Genomic DNA, 17,017 nt, shown 5'->3' on the forward strand with positions numbered 1-17,017 from the left:
GCTGATGGCACCCCCTCGGACTGCAGGGCCTGAGGCGGGGGGAGGGAAGGAAGACTAAACCACAGGCTGACATCTCGGGGGGGGTCTCCAACCCTCCAGGATTGTCCTGGAGTCTCCAGGAATTAAAGATTAATCTCCTGGACACCGTGTGTGTGTGTGTTAAAATAAAGCGATAGGAACACTTTTGTTTATTAATGATAAAGATAGCGGAGATGAGCAGAAGAGGCTGAGTGACCGACAGTCAGGAATGATCCAATCCGGTAACGAAGAGTCTGTTGGCCCCCTCCAATCGGCCACGGGGAAGGCGGTGCCTCATGATGATGGACGTGTCGGGCGACCAATGGCGGGAGTGTGGAGGTAGGACGTCATGTGATGAAACTTCTTGGAACGTGTCAAGGAGAATTGGCAACGGTTTTCGGCTTTGGGGAAATCCCAAGTCTCCGCACATTGCTCGGCCTCATTCTTCACTGTCACTCGTGGTGTTAACTCCCTGCCCTCCTCACCTGCTCTTTGGTAAGTGCTAAACATGTGGACAAGTGGACTTGCACACTTCCGTTTTTTATCCTTCAACTGATTTTAACGTCAGCTCTGAGATTATCTGATATTCGACAGAAACCCCAGATGAGTAAAAGGCATCTCTCCCGTCACTGCAAAAAAAATTCTGCTGTTTTCGTAATCCAGCGGGGCGCCAATACAGGGGGAACTAAGTGGGAGGAGTAGTCGTGGGGCTAATACTGGAGAGGCAATTACACTTGATATCTGTGGAGATGCTCCCCTTTATTCCTATTCTGTATCAGTCGCAAATGATGGTGGTAATAATTTTTGGGACACCTTCACGGACGTGATTTATTTTTGTAGATCTGGGGGCTGTAAGATATTACATTTTTGAGACTTTTTACATGGACGTGAATATTTTCTGATGTATGCACTGCTAATTCTCAGAGGGCCTTGAAACTATCAATCAGACACCTTGAGATAATCTGTTACGAACGCAGTAACAGCCTTGTTTCTTGCGACACCACGAAAGATTTTCTCAGACTGGAAGTTAAGAACACAGGAACAGGAGTAGGCCATTCAGTGCAGGGAGCTTTACTCTGTATCGAACCCATGCTGTACCTGCCCTGGGAGTGTTTGATGGGACAGTGTGGAGGGAGCTTTACTCTGTATCAAACCCATGCTGTACCTGCCCTGGGAGTGTTTGATGGGACAGTGTAGAGGGAGCTTTACTCTGTATCTAACCCGTGCTGTACCTGCCCTGGGAGTGTTTGATGGGACAGTGTGGAGGGAGCTTTACTCTGTATCGAACCCATGCTGTACCTGCCCTGGGAGTTTTTGATGGGACAGAGTAGAGGGAGCTTTACCCTGTGTCTAACCCATGCTGTGCCTGCCCCTGGGAGTGTTTGATGGGACAGTGTAGAGGGAGCTTTACTCTGTATCTAACCTGTGCTGTACCTGCCCTGGGAGTATTTGATGGGACAGTGTGGAGGGAGCTTTACTCTGTATCTAACCCATGCTGTAGTTGCCCTGGGAGTGTTTGATGGGACAGTGTAGAGGGAGCTTTACTTTGCATCTAACCCGTGCTGTACCTACCCTGGGAATGTTTAATGGGACAGTGTAGAGGGAGCTTTACTCTGTGTCTAACCCATGCTGTACCTGCCCTGGGAGTGTTTGATGGGACAGTGTGGAGGGAGCTTTACTCTGTATCTAACCCATACTGTACCTGCCCCTGGGAGTGTTTAATGGGACGGTGTAGAGGGAGCTTTCCCCTGTGTCTAATCCATGCTGTACCTGCCTCTGGGAGTGTTTGATGGGACAGTGCAGAGGGAGCTTTACCCTGTGTCTAACCCATGCTGTACCTGCCCCTGGGAGTGTTTAATGGGACGGTGTAGAGGGAGCTTTACTCTGTATCGAACCCATACTGTACCTGCCCTGGGAGTGTTTGATGGGACGGTGTAGAGGGAGCTTTACTCTGTGTCTAACCCATGCTGTACCTGCCCTGGGAGTGTTTGATGGGACAGTGTAGAGGGAGCTTTACTCTGTATCTAACCCGTGCTGTAGCTGCCCTGGGAGTGTTTGATGGGACAATGTGGAGGGAGCTTTACTCTGTATCTAACCGATACTGTACCTGCCCCTGGGAGTGTTTGATGGGACAGTGTAGAGGGAGCTTTACTCTGTGTCTAACCCATGCTGTGCCTGCCCCTGGGAGTGTTTGATGGGACAGTGTAGAGGGAGCTTTACTCTGTATCTAACCTGTGCTGTACCTGCCCTGGGAGTATTTGATGGGACAGTGTGGAGGGAGCTTTACTCTGTATCTAACCCATGCTGTAGTTGCCCTGGGAGTGTTTGATGGGACAGTGTAGAGGGAGCTTTACTTTGCATCTAACCCGTGCTGCACCTACCCTGGGAATGTTTAATGGGACAGTGTACAGGGAGCTTTACTCTGTATCTAACCCATGCTGTACCTGCCCTGGGAGTGTTTGATGGGACAGTGTGGAGGGAGATTTACTCTGTATCTAACCCATGCTGTACCTGCCCCTGGGAGTGTTTGATGGGACGGTGTAGAGGGAGCTTTACTCTGTGTCTAACCCATACTGTACCTGCCCTGGGAGTGTTTGATGGGACAGTGTAGAGGGAGCTTTACTCTGTATCTAACCCATGCTGTAGCTGCCCTGGGAGTGTTTGATGGGACAGTGTAGAGGGAGCTTTACTCTGTATCTAACCCGTGCTGTACCTACCCTGGGAATGTTTAATGGGACGGTGTAGAGGGAGCTTTAATCTGTGTCTAACCCATGCTGTAGCTGCCCTGGGAGTGTTTGATGGGACAGTGTGGAGGGAGCTTTACTCTGTATCTAACCCGTGCTGTACCTGCCCTGGGAGTGTTTGATGGGACAGTGTAGAGGGAGCTTTACTCTGTATCTAAACCGTGCTGTACCTGCTCTGGGAGTGTTTGATGGGACAGTGTGGAGGGAGCTTTACTCTGTATCTAAACCGTGCTGTACCTGCCCTGGGAGTGTTTGATGGGACAGTGTGGAGGGAGCTTTACTCTGTGTCTAACCCATGCTGTACCTGCCCTGGGAGTGTTTGATGGGACAGTGTAGAGGGAGCTTTACCATGTGTCTAACCCATGCTGTACCTGCCCCTGGGAGTGTTTGATGGGACAGTGTACAGGGAGCTTTACTCTGTATCTAACCCATGCTGCACCTGCCCTGGGAGTGTTTGATGGGACAGTGTGGAGGGAGCTTTACTCTGTGTCTAACCCATGCTGTACCTGCCCCTGGGAGTGTTTAATGGGACGGTGCAGAGGGAGCTTTACCCTGTGTCTAACCCATGCTGTACCTGCCCCTGGGAGTGTTTGATGGGACAGTGTGGAGGGAGCTTTACTCTGTATCTAACCCGTGCTATACCGACCCTGGGAATGTTTGATGGGACAGTGTAGAGGGAGCTTTACTCTGTCTCTAACCCATGCTGTAGCTGCCCTGGGAGTGTTTGATGGGACAGTGTGGAGGGAGCTTTACTCTGTATCTAAACCGTGCTGTACCTGCCCTGGGAGTGTTTGATGGGACAGTGTGGAGGGAGCTTTACTCTGTATCTAAACCGTGCTGTACCTGCCCTGGGAGTGTTTGATGGGACAGTGTGGAGGGAGCTTTACTCTGTGTCTAACCCATGCTGTACCTGCCCTGGGAGTGTTTGATGGGACAGTGTAGAGGGAGCTTTACCATGTGTCTAACCCATGCTGTACATGCCCCTGGGAGTGTTTGATGGGACAGTGTACAGGGAGCTTTACTCTGTATCTAACCCATGCTGCACCTGCCCTGGGAGTGTTTGATGGGACAGTGTGGAGGGAGCTTTACTCTGTGTCTAACCCATGCTGTACCTGCCCCTGGGAGTGTTTAATGGGACGGTGCAGAGGGAGCTTTACCCTGTGTCTAACCCATGGTGTACCTGCCCCTGCGAGTGTTTGATGGGACAGTGTGGAGGGAGCTTTACTCTGTATCTAACCCGTGCTATACCGACCCTGGGAATGTTTGATGGGACAGTGTAGAGGGAGCTTTACTCTGTCTCTAACCCATGCTGTAGCTGCCCTGGGAGTGTTTGATGGGACAGTGTAGAGGGAGCTTTACTCTGTATCTAACCCGTGCTGTACCTGCCCTGGGAGTTTTTGATGGGACAGAGTAGAGGGAGCTTTACCCTGTGTCTAACCCATGCTGTGCCTGCCCCTGGGAGTGTTTGATGGGACAGTGTAGAGGGAGCTTTACCCTGTGTCTAACCCATGCTGTACCTGCCCTGGGAGTGTTTGATGGGACAGTGTAGAGGGAGCTTTACTCTGTATCTAACCCGTGCTGTACCTGCCCTGGGAGTGTTTGATGGGACAGTGTGGAGGGAGCTTTACTCTGTATCGAACCCATGCTGTACCTGCCCTGGGAGTTTTTGATGGGACAGAGTAGAGGGAGCTTTACCCTGTGTCTAACCCATGCTGTGCCTGCCCCTGGGAGTGTTTGATGGGACAGTGTAGAGGGAGCTTTACTCTGTATCTAACCTGTGCTGTACCTGCCCTGGGAGTATTTGATGGGACAGTGTGGAGGGAGCTTTACTCTGTATCTAACCCATGCTGTAGTTGCCCTGGGAGTGTTTGATGGGACAGTGTAGAGGGAGCTTTACTTTGCATCTAACCCGTGCTGTACCTACCCTGGGAATGTTTAATGGGACAGTGTAGAGGGAGCTTTACTCTGTGTCTAACCCATGCTGTACCTGCCCTGGGAGTGTTTGATGGGACAGTGTGGAGGGAGCTTTACTCTGTATCTAACCCATACTGTACCTGCCCCTGGGAGTGTTTAATGGGACGGTGTAGAGGGAGCTTTCCCCTGTGTCTAATCCATGCTGTACCTGCCTCTGGGAGTGTTTGATGGGACAGTGTAGAGGGAGCTTTACCCTGTGTCTAACCCATGCTGTACCTGCCCCTGGGAGTGTTTAATGGGACGGTGTAGAGGGAGCTTTACTCTGTGTCTAACCCATGCTGTACCTGCCCCTGGGAGTGTTTGATGGGACATTGTGGAGGGAGCTTTACTCTGTATCGAACCCATACTGTACCTGCCCTGGGAGTGTTTGATGGGACGGTGTAGAGGGAGCTTTACTCTGTGTCTAACCCATGCTGTACCTGCCCTGGGAGTGTTTGATGGGACAGTGTAGAGGGAGCTTTACTCTGTATCTAACCCGTGCTGTAGCTGCCCTGGGAGTGTTTGATGGGACAATGTGGAGGGAGCTTTACTCTGTATCTAACCGATACTGTACCTGCCCCTGGGAGTGTTTGATGGGACAGTGTAGAGGGAGCTTTACTCTGTGTCTAACCCATGCTGTGCCTGCCCCTGGGAGTGTTTGATGGGACAGTGTAGAGGGAGCTTTACGCTGTATCTAACCTGTGCTGTACCTGCCCTGGGAGTATTTGATGGGACAGTGTGGAGGGAGCTTTACTCTGTATCTAACCCATGCTGTAGTTGCCCTGGGAGTGTTTGATGGGACAGTGTAGAGGGAGCTTTACTTTGCATCTAACCCGTGCTGCACCTACCCTGGGAATGTTTAATGGGACAGTGTACAGGGAGCTTTACTCTGTATCTAACCCATGCTGTACCTGCCCTGGGAGTGTTTGATGGGACAGTGTGGAGGGAGATTTACTCTGTATCTAACCCATGCTGTACCTGCCCCTGGGAGTGTTTGATGGGACGGTGTAGAGGGAGCTTTACTCTGTGTCTAACCCATACTGTACCTGCCCTGGGAGTGTTTGATGGGACAGTGTAGAGGGAGCTTTACTCTGTATCTAACCCATGCTGTAGCTGCCCTGGGAGTGTTTGATGGGACAGTGTAGAGGGAGCTTTACTCTGTATCTAACCCGTGCTGTACCTACCCTGGGAATGTTTAATGGGACGGTGTAGAGGGAGCTTTAATCTGTGTCTAACCCATGCTGTAGCTGCCCTGGGAGTGTTTGATGGGACAGTGTGGAGGGAGCTTTACTCTGTATCAAACCCGTGCTGTACCTGCCCTGGGAGTGTTTGATGGGACAGTGTAGAGGGAGCTTTACTCTGTATCTAAACCGTGCTGTACCTGCCCTGGGAGTGTTTGATGGGACAGTGTGGAGGGAGCTTTACTCTGTATCTAAACCGTGCTGTACCTGCCCTGGGAGTGTTTGATGGGACAGTGTGGAGGGAGCTTTACTCTGTGTCTAACCCATGCTGTACCTGCCCTGGGAGTGTTTGATGGGACAGTGTAGAGGGAGCTTTACCATGTGTCTAACCCATGCTGTACCTGCCCCTGGGAGTGTTTGATGGGACAGTGTACAGGGAGCTTTACTCTGTATCTAACCCATGCTGCACCTGCCCTGGGAGTGTTTGATGGGACAGTGTGGAGGGAGCTTTACTCTGTGTCTAACCCATGCTGTACCTGCCCCTGGGAGTGTTTAATGGGACGGTGCAGAGGGAGCTTTACCCTGTGTCTAACCCATGCTGTACCTGCCCCTGGGAGTGTTTGATGGGACAGTGTGGAGGGAGCTTTACTCTGTATCTAACCCGTGCTATACCGACCCTGGGAATGTTTGATGGGACAGTGTAGAGGGAGCTTTACTCTGTCTCTAACCCATGCTGTAGCTGCCCTGGGAGTGTTTGATGGGACAGTGTGGAGGGAGCTTTACTCTGTATCTAAACCGTGCTGTACCTGCCCTGGGAGTGTTTGATGGGACAGTGTGGAGGGAGCTTTACTCTGTATCTAAACCGTGCTGTACCTGCCCTGGGAGTGTTTGATGGGACAGTGTGGAGGGAGCTTTACTCTGTGTCTAACCCATGCTGTACCTGCCCTGGGAGTGTTTGATGGGACAGTGTAGAGGGAGCTTTACCATGTGTCTAACCCATGCTGTACATGCCCCTGGGAGTGTTTGATGGGACAGTGTACAGGGAGCTTTACTCTGTATCTAACCCATGCTGCACCTGCCCTGGGAGTGTTTGATGGGACAGTGTGGAGGGAGCTTTACTCTGTGTCTAACCCATGCTGTACCTGCCCCTGGGAGTGTTTAATGGGACGGTGCAGAGGGAGCTTTACCCTGTGTCTAACCCATGCTGTACCTGCCCCTGCGAGTGTTTGATGGGACAGTGTGGAGGGAGCTTTACTCTGTATCTAACCCGTGCTATACCGACCCTGGGAATGTTTGATGGGACAGTGTAGAGGGAGCTTTACTCTGTCTCTAACCCATGCTGTAGCTGCCCTGGGAGTGTTTGATGGGACAGTGTAGAGGGAGCTTTACTCTGTATCTAACCCGTGCTGTACCTGCCTTGGGAGTGTTTGATGGGACAGTGTAGAGGGAGCTTTACTCTGTATCTAACCCGTGCTGTACCTGCCCTGGGAGTGTTTGATGGGACAGTGTAGAGGGAGCTTTACTCTGTGTCTAACCCATACTGTACCTGCCCTGGGAGTGTTTGATGGGACAGTGCAGAGGGAGCTTTACTCTGTGTCTAACCCATGCTGTGCCTGCCCTCGGAGAGTTTGATGGGACAGTGTCGAGGGAGCTTTACTCTGTGTCTAACCCATGCTGTACCTGCCCTGGGAGTGTTTGATGGGACAGTGTGGAAGGAGCTTTACTCTGTGTCTAACCCATGCTGTACCTGCCCTGGGAGTGTTTGATGGGACAGTGTAGAGGGAGCTTTACTCTGTATCGAACCCGTGCTGTAGCTGCCCTGGGAGTGTTTGATGGGACAGTGTAGAGGGAGCTTTACTCTGTATCGAACCCGTGCTGTAGCTGCCCTGGGAGTGTTTGATGGGACAGTGTAGAGGGAGCTTTACTCTGTGTCTAACCCATGCTGTCGCTGCCCTGGAAGTGTTTGATGGGACAGTGTAGAGGGAGCTTTACTCTGTGTCTCACCCATGCTGTACCTGCCCTGGGAGTGTTTGATGGGTCAGTGTGGAGGGAGCTTTACTCTGTGTCTCACCCATGATGTACCTGCCCTGGGAATGTTTAATGGGACGGTGTAGAGGGAGCTTTACTCTGTGTCTAACCCATGCTGGACCTTCCCTGGGAGTGTTTAATGGGATGGTGTAGAGGGAGCTTTAATCTGTGTCTAACCCATGCTGTACCTCCCCTGGGAGTGTTTAATGGGACGGTGTCGAGGGAGCTTTACTCTGTGTCTAACCCATGCTGTACCTGCCCTGGGAGTGTTTGATGGGACAGTGTCGAGGGAGCTTTACTCTGTGTCTAACCCATGCTGTACCTGCCCCTGGGAGTGTTTAATGGGACGGTGCAGAGGGAGCTTTACCTTGTGTCTAACCCATGCTGTACCTGCCCCTGGGAGTGTTTGATGGGACAGTGTGGAGGGAGCTTTACTCTGTATCTAACCCGTGCTATACCGACCCTGGGAATGTTTGATGGGACAGTGTAGAGGGAGCTTTACTCTGTCTCTAACCCATGCTGTAGCTGCCCTGGGAGTGTTTGATGGGAGAGTGTAGAGGGAGCTTTACTCTGTATCTAACCCGTGCTGTACCTGCCTTGGGAGTGTTTGATGGGACAGTGTAGAGGGAGCTTTACTCTGTATCTAACCCGTGCTGTACCTGCCCTGGGAGTGTTTGATGGGACAGTGTAGAGGGAGCTTTACTCTGTGTCTAACCCATACTGTACCTGCCCTGGGAGTGTTTGATGGGACAGTGTAGAGGGAGCTTTACTCTGTGTCTCACCCATGCTGTGCCTGCCCTCGGAGAGTTTGATGGGACAGTGTCGAGGGAGCTTTACTCTGTGTCTAACCCATGCTGTACCTGCCCTGGGAGTGTTTGATGGGACAGTGTGGAAGGAGCTTTACTCTGTGTCTAACCCATGCTGTACCTGCCCTGGGAGTGTTTGATGGGACAGTGTGGAGGGAGCTTTACTCTGTATCGAACCCGTGCTGTAGCTGCCCTGGGAGTGTTTGATGGGACAGTGTAGAGGGAGCTTTACTCTGTATCGAACCCGTGCTGTAGCTGCCCTGGGAGTGTTTGATGGGACAGTGTAGAGGGAGCTTTACTCTGTGTCTAACCCATGCTGTCGCTGCCCTGGAAGTGATTGATGGGACAGTGTAGAGGGAGCTTTACTCTGTGTCTCACCCATGCTGTACCTGCCCTGGGAGTGTTTGATGGGTCAGTGTAGAGGGAGCTTTACTCTGTGTCTCACCCATGATGTACCTGCCCTGGGAATGTTTAATGGGACGGTGTAGAGGGAGCTTTACTCTGTGTCTAACCCATGCTGGACCTTCCCTGGGAGTGTTTAATGGGATGGTGTGGAGGGAGCTTTAGTCTGTGTCTAACCCATGCTGTACCTCCCCTGGGAGTGTTTAATGGGACGGTGTCGAGGGAGCTTTACTCTGTGTCTAACCCATGCTGTACCTGCCCTGGGAGTGTTTGATGGGACAGTGTCGAGGGAGCTTTACTCTGTATCTAACCCGTGCTGTACCTGCCCTGGGAGTGTTTGATGGGACAGTGTGGAGGGAGCTTTACTCTGTATCTAACCCGTGCTGTACCTGCCCTGGGAGTGTTTGATGGGACAGTGTAGAGGGAGCTTTACTCTGTGTCTAACCCATACTGTACCTGCCCTGGGAGTGTTTGATGGGACAGTGTAGAGGGAGCTTTACTCTGTGTCTCACCCATGCTGTGCCTGCCCTCGGAGAGTTTGATGGGACAGTGTCGAGGGAGCTTTACTCTGTGTCTAACCCATGCTGTACCTGCCCTGGGAGTGTTTGATGGGACAGTGTGGAAGGAGCTTTACTCTGTGTCTAACCCATGCTGTACCTGCCCTGGGAGTGTTTGATGGGACAGTGTGGAGGGAGCTTTACTCTGTATCGAACCCGTGCTGTAGCTGCCCTGGGAGTGTTTGATGGGACAGTGTAGAGGGAGCTTTACTCTGTATCGAACCCGTGCTGTAGCTGCCCTGGGAGTGTTTGATGGGACAGTGTAGAGGGAGCTTTACTCTGTGTCTAACCCATGCTGTCGCTGCCCTGGAAGTGATTGATGGGACAGTGTAGAGGGAGCTTTACTCTGTGTCTCACCCATGCTGTACCTGCCCTGGGAGTGTTTGATGGGTCAGTGTAGAGGGAGCTTTACTCTGTGTCTCACCCATGATGTACCTGCCCTGGGAGTGTTTGATGGGACAGTGTAGAGGGAGCTTTACCATGTGTCTAACCCATGCTGTACCTGCCCCTGGGAGTGTTTGATGGGACAGTGTACAGGGAGCTTTACTCTGTATCTAACCCATGCTGCACCTGCCCTGGGAGTGTTTGATGGGACAGTGTGGAGGGAGCTTTACTCTGTGTCTAACCCATGCTGTACCTGCCCCTGGGAGTGTTTAATGGGACGGTGCAGAGGGAGCTTTACCCTGTGTCTAACCCATGCTGTACCTGCCCCTGGGAGTGTTTGATGGGACAGTGTGGAGGGAGCTTTACTCTGTATCTAACCCGTGCTATACCGACCCTGGGAATGTTTGATGGGACAGTGTAGAGGGAGCTTTACTCTGTCTCTAACCCATGCTGTAGCTGCCCTGGGAGTGTTTGATGGGACAGTGTGGAGGGAGCTTTACTCTGTATCTAAACCGTGCTGTACCTGCCCTGGGAGTGTTTGATGGGACAGTGTGGAGGGAGCTTTACTCTGTATCTAAACCGTGCTGTACCTGCCCTGGGAGTGTTTGATGGGACAGTGTGGAGGGAGCTTTACTCTGTGTCTAACCCATGCTGTACCTGCCCTGGGAGTGTTTGATGGGACAGTGTAGAGGGAGCTTTACCATGTGTCTAACCCATGCTGTACATGCCCCTGGGAGTGTTTGATGGGACAGTGTACAGGGAGCTTTACTCTGTATCTAACCCATGCTGCACCTGCCCTGGGAGTGTTTGATGGGACAGTGTGGAGGGAGCTTTACTCTGTGTCTAACCCATGCTGTACCTGCCCCTGGGAGTGTTTAATGGGACGGTGCAGAGGGAGCTTTACCCTGTGTCTAACCCATGCTGTACCTGCCCCTGCGAGTGTTTGATGGGACAGTGTGGAGGGAGCTTTACTCTGTATCTAACCCGTGCTATACCGACCCTGGGAATGTTTGATGGGACAGTGTAGAGGGAGCTTTACTCTGTCTCTAACCCATGCTGTAGCTGCCCTGGGAGTGTTTGATGGGACAGTGTAGAGGGAGCTTTACTCTGTATCTAACCCGTGCTGTACCTGCCTTGGGAGTGTTTGATGGGACAGTGTAGAGGGAGCTTTACTCTGTATCTAACCCGTGCTGTACCTGCCCTGGGAGTGTTTGATGGGACAGTGTAGAGGGAGCTTTACTCTGTGTCTAACCCATACTGTACCTGCCCTGGGAGTGTTTGATGGGACAGTGCAGAGGGAGCTTTACTCTGTGTCTAACCCATGCTGTGCCTGCCCTCGGAGAGTTTGATGGGACAGTGTCGAGGGAGCTTTACTCTGTGTCTAACCCATGCTGTACCTGCCCTGGGAGTGTTTGATGGGACAGTGTGGAAGGAGCTTTACTCTGTGTCTAACCCATGCTGTACCTGCCCTGGGAGTGTTTGATGGGACAGTGTAGAGGGAGCTTTACTCTGTATCGAACCCGTGCTGTAGCTGCCCTGGGAGTGTTTGATGGGACAGTGTAGAGGGAGCTTTACTCTGTATCGAACCCGTGCTGTAGCTGCCCTGGGAGTGTTTGATGGGACAGTGTAGAGGGAGCTTTACTCTGTGTCTAACCCATGCTGTCGCTGCCCTGGAAGTGTTTGATGGGACAGTGTAGAGGGAGCTTTACTCTGTGTCTCACCCATGCTGTACCTGCCCTGGGAGTGTTTGATGGGTCAGTGTGGAGGGAGCTTTACTCTGTGTCTCACCCATGATGTACCTGCCCTGGGAATGTTTAATGGGACGGTGTAGAGGGAGCTTTACTCTGTGTCTAACCCATGCTGGACCTTCCCTGGGAGTGTTTAATGGGATGGTGTAGAGGGAGCTTTAATCTGTGTCTAACCCATGCTGTACCTCCCCTGGGAGTGTTTAATGGGACGGTGTCGAGGGAGCTTTACTCTGTGTCTAACCCATGCTGTACCTGCCCTGGGAGTGTTTGATGGGACAGTGTCGAGGGAGCTTTACTCTGTGTCTAACCCATGCTGTACCTGCCCCTGGGAGTGTTTAATGGGACGGTGCAGAGGGAGCTTTACCTTGTGTCTAACCCATGCTGTACCTGCCCCTGGGAGTGTTTGATGGGACAGTGTGGAGGGAGCTTTACTCTGTATCTAACCCGTGCTATACCGACCCTGGGAATGTTTGATGGGACAGTGTAGAGGGAGCTTTACTCTGTCTCTAACCCATGCTGTAGCTGCCCTGGGAGTGTTTGATGGGAGAGTGTAGAGGGAGCTTTACTCTGTATCTAACCCGTGCTGTACCTGCCTTGGGAGTGTTTGATGGGACAGTGTAGAGGGAGCTTTACTCTGTATCTAACCCGTGCTGTACCTGCCCTGGGAGTGTTTGATGGGACAGTGTAGAGGGAGCTTTACTCTGTGTCTAACCCATACTGTACCTGCCCTGGGAGTGTTTGATGGGACAGTGTAGAGGGAGCTTTACTCTGTGTCTCACCCATGCTGTGCCTGCCCTCGGAGAGTTTGATGGGACAGTGTCGAGGGAGCTTTACTCTGTGTCTAACCCATGCTGTACCTGCCCTGGGAGTGTTTGATGGGACAGTGTGGAAGGAGCTTTACTCTGTGTCTAACCCATGCTGTACCTGCCCTGGGAGTGTTTGATGGGACAGTGTGGAGGGAGCTTTACTCTGTATCGAACCCGTGCTGTAGCTGCCCTGGGAGTGTTTGATGGGACAGTGTAGAGGGAGCTTTACTCTGTATCGAACCCGTGCTGTAGCTGCCCTGGGAGTGTTTGATGGGACAGTGTAGAGGGAGCTTTACTCTGTGTCTAACCCATGCTGTCGCTGCCCTGGAAGTGATTGATGGGACAGTGTAGAGGGAGCTTTACTCTGTGTCTCACCCATGCTGTACCTGCCCTGGGAGTGTTTGATGGGTCAGTGTAGAGGGAGCTTTACTCTGTGTCTCACCCATGATGTACCTGCCCTGGGAATGTTTAATGGGACGGTGTAGAGGGAGCTTTACTCTGTGTCTAACCCATGCTGGACCTTCCCTGGGAGTGTTTAATGGGATGGTGTGGAGGGAGCTTTAGTCTGTGTCTAACCCATGCTGTACCTCCCCTGGGAGTGTTTAATGGGACGGTGTCGAGGGAGCTTTACTCTGTGTCTAACCCATGCTGTACCTGCCCTGGGAGTGTTTGATGGGACAGTGTCGAGGGAGCTTTACTCTGTATCTAACCCGTGCTGTACCTGCCCTGGGAGTGTTTGATGGGACAGTGTGGAGGGAGCTTTACTCTGTATCTAACCCGTGCTGTACCTGCCCTGGGAGTGTTTGATGGGACAGTGTAGAGGGAGCTTTGCTCTGTATCTAACCCGTGCTGTACCTGCCTTGGGAGTGTTTGATGGGACATTGTAGAGGGAGCTTTACTCTGTATCTAACCTCGAGCCAGTTTCACCATTCAGTTTGATCATGGCTGATCTGTATCTTAACTCCATTTACCTGCTTTGGTTCTGTAACCCTTAACACCCTCACCGAACAAAAATCTCTCCATCTCAGTTTTGAAATTTTCAATTGACCCCCAGCCTCAACAGCTTTCTGGGGATCGAGGGGATGTTACTGCCCCAATAATCGTGGGGAGTTTCTTTCGGATCAACATGAATTCCTGATATTCTCAGAGTTTTTTTAAAAAATTCCTTGTAGAAGGAAAGTCTGAATGCCTTTCCAATAAGATGGTTGACATTTTGTCCTTGACCTTGTGTGACTCAGCATCTTAGTCATTGAGAAAGAAAGAAGGTGTGGTTTTGACTCCATCTATCACGACCCCAAAGCGCTTCACAATTGAGTGATTTTGAAGTGCAGTCATTTTTGTAATGTAGGCAACGTGGAGCCAATTTGCGCACAGCAAGATCCCACAAACAGCAATGTGATAATAGCCTGTTTTTGGTTGTTGGCTGAGGGACAAATGTTGGCCCAGGTCACCAGGTGAAACCCCGCCCCTGCTCAGTGCTGTGCAATTTTTTACACCAACTTTAGAGGGGTAGACGATGGCACCTCCGACAGTGCACCAACTCCCTCGGTACTGCACCGGGAGCGTCAGCCCAGATTATGTGCTCAAGTTTCTGGAGTTGTGACGCTGGCCTCTACCCTGAGTGCACCTCATAGAATCTTACAGCACAGAAGGAGGCCTTTTGGCCCATTGTTCCTGTGCTGGTTCTTTGAAAAGAACTATCCAATTAGACCCACTCCCTCCTGCTCATTCCCCATAGCCCTGCAAATTTTTCCTTTTCAAGTATTTATCCAATTCCCTTTTGAAAGTTACTATTGAATCTGCTTCCACCGCCCTTTCAGGCAGTGCGTTCCAGATCATCACAACTCGCAGCCCTCACTGTCCCCCCCCCAGGCCTCTCAGTGTGAGGTGGGTGTAGGCCGCAGCCATCACTGTCCCCCCAGGCCTCTCAGTGTGAGGTGGGTGTAGGCCGCAGCCATCACTGTCCCCCCAGGCCTCTCAGTGTGAGGTGGGTGTAGGCCGCAGCCATCACTGTCCCCCCAGGCCTCTCAGTGTGAGGTGGGTGTAGGCCGCAGCCATCACTGACTCCCCAGGTCTCTCAGTGTGAGGTGAATGTAGGCCGCAGCCATCACTGTCCCCCCAGGTCTCTCAGTGTGAGGTGAATGTAGGCCGCAGCCATCACTGTCCCCCCAGGTCTCTCAGTGTGAGGTGAGTGTAGGCCGCAGCCCTCACTGTCCCCCCAGGCCTCTCAGTATGAGGTGAGTGTAGGCCGCAGCCATCACTGTCCCCCCAGGTCTCTCGGTGTGAGGTGAATGTAGGCCGTAGCCCTCACTGTCCCCCCAGGCCTCTGGGTGTGAGGTGGGTATAGGCCGCAGCCCTCACTGTCCCCCAGGCCTCTGGGTGTGAGGTGGGTGTAGGCCGCAGCCCTCACTGTCCTCCAGGCCTCTGGGTGTGAGGTGGGTATAGGCCGCAGCCCTCAATGACCCCCCAGGCCTCTCAGTGTGAGGTGGGTATAGGCCGCAGCCCTCACTGACTCCCTCCCTGTGGCTGATTCCTCTTTCCCAAACTGATCCACCATGAGTCTTGACTCTGGATTCTTGCCCAGGAGTTGTGAACCGAAAAGGAGAATTGGCTTGGACATGTTTCATCAACATGGGTTTGACCCGTTTTTGTGACCCTGCTGTCACTCAGGAAAGACGAGAGAGTCCAAAGCCCATTTAGTCCCTTCTCCGCACAGTCCTACAGGACTATGTCCTGATAGAGTCATACAGCACAGAAGGAGGCCGTTCGGCCCGTGTCAGCCTTGGCTCCATGCTAGTAATCTCGCCGATTTATTGCCCATCCCTAGTTGTCCGGAGAAGGTGCTCCCAGAATGGTGTCCGGGAAGGAATTCCAGGATATCGACGCAGCAACAATGAATGAAGAGCAGTAACAGTCCCAGTCAGGATGGGGTGTGACGTGGAGGGGAACTTAGAGGTAATGGTTCCCATGGCGATGCTTCTCAGCGGGGGCTGCGAGGTGCTGTTGAATTAACATAAGAACATAAGAAATAGGAGCAGGAGTAGGCCAATCGGCCCCTCGAGCCTGCTCCGCCATTCAATAAGATCATGGCTGATCTGATCCTAACCTCAAATCTAAATTCATGTCCAATTTCCTGCCCGCTCCCCGTAACCCCTAATTCCCTTTACTTCTAGGACACTGTCTATTTCTGTTTTAAATTTGTTTAATGATGTAGCTTCCGCAGCTTCCTGGGGCAGCAAATTCCACAGACCTACTACCCTCTGAGTGAAGAAGTTTTTCCTCATCTCAGTTTTGAAAGAGCAGCCCCTTATTCTAAGATTATGCCCCCTCGTTCTAGTTTCACCCATCCTTGGGAACATCCTTACCGCATCCACCCGATCAAGCCCCTCCACAATCTTATATGTTTCAATAAGATCGCCTCTCATTCTTCTGAACTCCAATGAGTAGAGTCCCAATCTACTCAACCTCTCCTCATATGTCCGCCCCCTCATCCCCGGGATTAACCGAGTGAACCTTCTTTGTACTGCCTCGATAGCAAGTATGTTTTTTCTTAAGTATGGACACCAAAACTGTATGCAGTATTCCAGGTGCGGTCTCACCAATACCTTATATAACTGCAGCAATACCTCCCTGTTTTTATATTCTATCCCCCTGGCAATAAAAGCCAACATTCCGTTGGCCTTCTTGATCACCTGCTGCACCTGCACCTAAGAAGATAGAAAGAACTTGCATTTATATAGCGCCTTACACAACCTCAGGACATCCCAAAGTGCTTTACAGCCAATCAAGTACTTTCGAAGTGTAGTCACTGCTGTGATGTAGGGAAACGCAGCAGCCAATTTGTGCACAGCAAGATCCCACAAACAGCAATGAGATAAAAGACCAGATCATCTGTTTTAAAGATATTGGCAGCTGAGTGTAGGCCAGTGCCCTCACTGCCTCCCCCTCGGGCACATGGTGACAGGTCGGTGTAGGCTGCAGCCCCGCTCCAGAGACTCGAGCACATAATCAAGGCCGACTTTCGGATGAGACGTTAAACCGAGGCCCCGTCTGCCCTCTCAGGTGGATGTTAAAAATTCCACATGGCCACGATAGGAAAAAGAGCAGGGGAGTTCTCCCCCGTGTCCTGGGGCCAATATTTATCCCTCAACCAACATCACTAAAACAGTCATTATCACATTGCTATTTGTGGGATCTTGCTGTGCGCAAATTGACTGCCGTGTTTCATGACAACAGTGACTCCACTTCTAAAATACTTGATTGGCTGTAAAGCGTCCCCAAGTCGTGAAAGGCGCTATATAAATGCTTTCTTTCTCTTCGTTTTGTTAGGGCTCTTTGGTGCCATACTCTGAGGGGCAATTACTTTCAGCCCTCCTCAGAGATACAAAAA

The 17,017-nt window shown here is 51.7% G+C and overlaps 1 protein-coding gene across 4 annotated transcripts in view; it reads left to right on the plus strand.

Annotated features, from left to right (window-relative positions):
- The first annotated feature begins 396 nt into the window (after positions 1-396).
- LOC137302470 (uncharacterized) overlaps positions 397-17,017 on the plus strand; it is a 45,599-nt gene continuing 28,978 nt past the window's right edge. For 3 of the 4 annotated variants that reach the window (XM_067972158.1, XM_067972160.1, XM_067972161.1), the window contains exon 1: positions 397-513. The gene's annotated coding sequence lies outside the window, so the exon portion shown is untranslated. Of the gene's footprint in view, positions 514-15,454; positions 15,583-17,017 lie in introns of all 4 variants that reach the window. The other variant, XM_067972159.1, reaches the window with a different exon arrangement.

Source organism: Heptranchias perlo, chromosome 35, assembly GCF_035084215.1.
Source record: "Heptranchias perlo isolate sHepPer1 chromosome 35, sHepPer1.hap1, whole genome shotgun sequence".
In the NCBI taxonomy this organism is placed as follows: Eukaryota; Metazoa; Chordata; class Chondrichthyes; order Hexanchiformes; family Hexanchidae; genus Heptranchias; species Heptranchias perlo.